Raw genomic sequence first — 3,670 nt, 5'->3', positions numbered from 1 at the left:
ACGACAAGAACAGATTGAGAAAAATGATCATCCCATAAAATGTCAACATTTTATCGAAATTGGTTACATGTTCAGTGCCCTCCATTCAATTTCGGGTGACGAAAACTATAGTTACAACAGAACAATCACGTTCACATGTTGTCAACGCGTAAGACATATGCTAATACCTTAAAAAAACAATCCGGTTAAACAAATTGGTACTATAATTTATCAACGTTGCACCATCAAGCTTAGGAAATGCATATCAAATTTAGCTTCTGCTATTGTTTTATCCTCATGACCCTGTTAAGAATCATTACAAGGGAAGTGTGTGACTGTGCAGCCAAATTTCATTAACCAATAATGGCAGGAAAAAAAACGGGAAAACAATGTTGAGAAATTTAGGGGGAAGAATCATTTTGGATTCACCTGTCTCTAGAAAGTGAAGAACTCAATTGTTTTCAGGGCTTTCCAACCAGTCCCGTCCGCAAATTAAAGCATCTATATGATCTCTGGCCTGAAACCATTGAATGCAACTGCACCGCTGATAGCAGACTTCGATAGAATAGCTGATATTGGAATTGCTAAGAAATCACGAGCCATTTTGGATTCACCAAGTGCTGGAAATCTTGGAGTAATGACTCGCCACCAAGCTAATAACCTTATCCCGGTTTTCCAAAGGCTCTCCTAAATACCGATTAAGATCAAGTTTTTGTGAAGCAACCACATCGCCATCATCTTTCTGCTTATGCCACTCACGGAATCCCAGGAACTTATCATCAGAATCTGGATCATGTGATGTCAGACAAGTGGTGTCCTTAGTAGGTGATGCTAGATAACTTCAATATCTTCGCCATTGGACAAACATATTTGTTTTTGCATCTCTCCGTCTATTTTTTGAATAACGTTTAAGTGTTTGTGTAGATTTGAAGTTTCCTTCTTGCTATCCCCTGTATACTTGTTTTTGCATCCTTTATATATGGCCCATACTGCACAATTTTCTTCTATAACCTTATCCAACCATTTCCACACTTCAGATACCTTTCGTCGTTTATTATCAGCACATATGATGAATATATTACCATCAGGATCTGGAGCAGGTTCAATTTTATCATTGTTTTTACTAACTTTAGAACCTCGTTCCCGAGTAATTCTTCTTTCGAAAACATTCTCAAGCTCTTACAAGTTTTCCGTGGAGTAAGCTTCAGATTCCTAACCAAGTCTTGGTGCTCTGAACTCTGTTTCATGAGGATAGGGAGAAAGAACTCTAATGTATAGATATAATCAGCATCAGTGCTCCTTAGCAGGATTGCAACCGCAGCATTCTAATTATGCTTTCGTGTGTGATGAGCAAGAGGATACTCGCTTACATGTTTTTCCTTCACATCAGGCTCAAGGGAAGGAAGATATGTTCGGTGGGCTTGTCCCGCAGCACCTTGCCCTGTGTTCAGAAATAGTCGCTCACAAGCATTCACAAAGCCTTGCATGTCCTCAGCTGAATAACAAGCTGTACGCTCTATTGAAAGTTCACATGTCCTCAAAAAACCTGAATTACATAATCTGACATGAGATTTTGAAATACCATCAACAGCTCCCCAGGTATAATCACGGGAATCCATGTCAGAGCAAGTGGCAATCTGTGTGTTTGGCATACAGCTCTGGCAACATTAGCGATTTCTGTTAACTCAACTCTTTGATCCCTTGAAAAACACTAGGAAAAAAATTTCTATTAGACAAAGCAGAAGACAACCTAATTTAGCATAGAAAAAACTGTAAGGTACTACTGATAAATACCTCAGGACGAAATCGAGGTTGTAAATTGATCCGTAAATCGGCAGCCTGCAAACAGTTGGGCTTATACAGAGTTTATAACACCATCAAACAAGACCAATGTCTCTTTGCACATATAATTTAATGGCACAAATATTTTGGAGTCAAGCTAATGCAGTTGTAATAAGGAATGCTTCGTCAGCTCTAATTTAAAGCTTAAAGATTGTTTCACCTCAGAATCACTAGCAAATGCAAACACAGAGATCACAGAAAATGAAGCTAATGGAGGAAAATTCACATTTTATGAGATTTCGAAAGTAGAAATAACAATAACTTTGACTTCAAACTCGATGTGCTAAGGAAATCTACTTTCTTTCATCTCTTTCTTATTCTCCTAAATCCTGATAATAAATTGGGTAGTATTTTCATCGTCATCCAAAATCTGATTGAAAAAATATATGTAATGAAAACAAACCTGGAGAGCCTGGAAAGCTTTTTCCGTCTCTAAATCAAAATCCTGTTTCTCCTCCGTGGTCACAAGCTCCAACACAGCAACACAATGCATGGGTGCAGCAGAATCAAAGACCAGAAAGGCAATAATACCCCTTACTCCACAAGAGATGGCATCTGATAGGTGTGAGTATTCACTCGGTCTGTAATAACGTACATTTGAGGTCCATTTTGGAAATCCACAATTCCATACCCGAGCAAAAAGCTCTGGACATGAAAGCCCTTTCGGACCCTCCAGTTGACGATATTCAAGAAGCGTAGAATTTGGAAGGGAGATTTTGCAGGCCGATTCCTAAAGAATTTTTAAGCAACGATAACGCTTTTTCCATCTTTTCCCATAGACTCGACATTGCAGGAGGCAAATCATCATCGACGCAAGACAAATGTTCCAAATCCATTTGTATTTCGACAATTTTGTCCGCAACAATTCTTCTCACTCCTCAGATCATCTTGTCCATGGCTGGAAAGTGGAACGATGAGGAGTGGTTAAAGACTTGAAGGAGGTTGACTTGTTGACTTTTGGCATTGGGTTTCAAAACTAAATTATTTTCAGCCCCTTTAATTTACTGATATTTTCCCTCTATTCTCATAGTTTAATTGTTTTCAATTTCATCCTTGTGCTTTTCGAGACTTAAAAAAAACGCTAACAAGGTTTTCTTAATTGAGTAATGATCCATACGAGACAGAAGTGGCTGAGAATTTCAAGTGCATTTGGATTGTCCTGCCTAAATTTGAAAGAAGTTCAATCTTGACTAGACTTCTAATTTTGATATAATTAACGAGGAAGCTTCCTCTAGCACACTTTGCTCCATCAGTTTTCATCTCTCCGTGTGTTACATGGGTGTTACATTTACAGGCTACAAGAACAAGAAGTTTCATCAGGGTAAATAAAAAAACATAATATCCTAATTGACAAAAGCCAATATATTTAAAACTGTTATTTGCAACAAAAGGGTTTTCTGCAGATCCATACTATTTCCACAGTTTTTTGCGTTTGGAATAATTTTTTTTCAAGATCCATTATAGGGACCGAAACGAAAGTTATCTTCTTTTCTTGCCCCGGTCTTGTATCTGCCATAGCTCATAACGTATGCAGCCATTTACCAATTTATGCAGTCGCCTGTCAACCCATTCACTTGGACTTGATGCAGCAAATGAATCCTATATCTCAACAAACTTGCCTTTTCAATTGTAGAACAAACAGAAAGAAATGACAGGAACAAACGCCTGCAAATACAGTTTTCACAGCATAACTAAGCATGGGATGCATTAATTGGACTAAAGAAAACCAAACTTCAACTTTTCACAGCATAAAAGATTTGACATGTAGTTTTCCTTGATCCTGTGCTTTTTAGTGAAAGAAATACACTTAGATGAATCATCTGCATTCTCCTGTACAACACATTAGAAT

At 37.9% G+C, this 3,670-nt stretch overlaps 1 pseudogene; it reads right to left on the bottom strand.

Moving 5' to 3' along the window:
- Nucleotides 1-968: 968 nt before the first annotated feature.
- On the bottom strand, nt 969-2,410 carry LOC105117023 (protein NLP9-like; annotated as a pseudogene).
- Nucleotides 2,411-3,670: the final 1,260 nt, after the last annotated feature.

Source organism: Populus euphratica, unplaced genomic scaffold (assembly GCF_000495115.2).
Source record: "Populus euphratica unplaced genomic scaffold, PopEup_1.0 scaffold1146.1, whole genome shotgun sequence".
NCBI classification, from domain to species: Eukaryota; Viridiplantae; Streptophyta; class Magnoliopsida; order Malpighiales; family Salicaceae; genus Populus; species Populus euphratica.
Note: the sequence above shows the minus strand (reverse complement) of the source record. Positions and strands in the feature narration are given on the sequence as shown.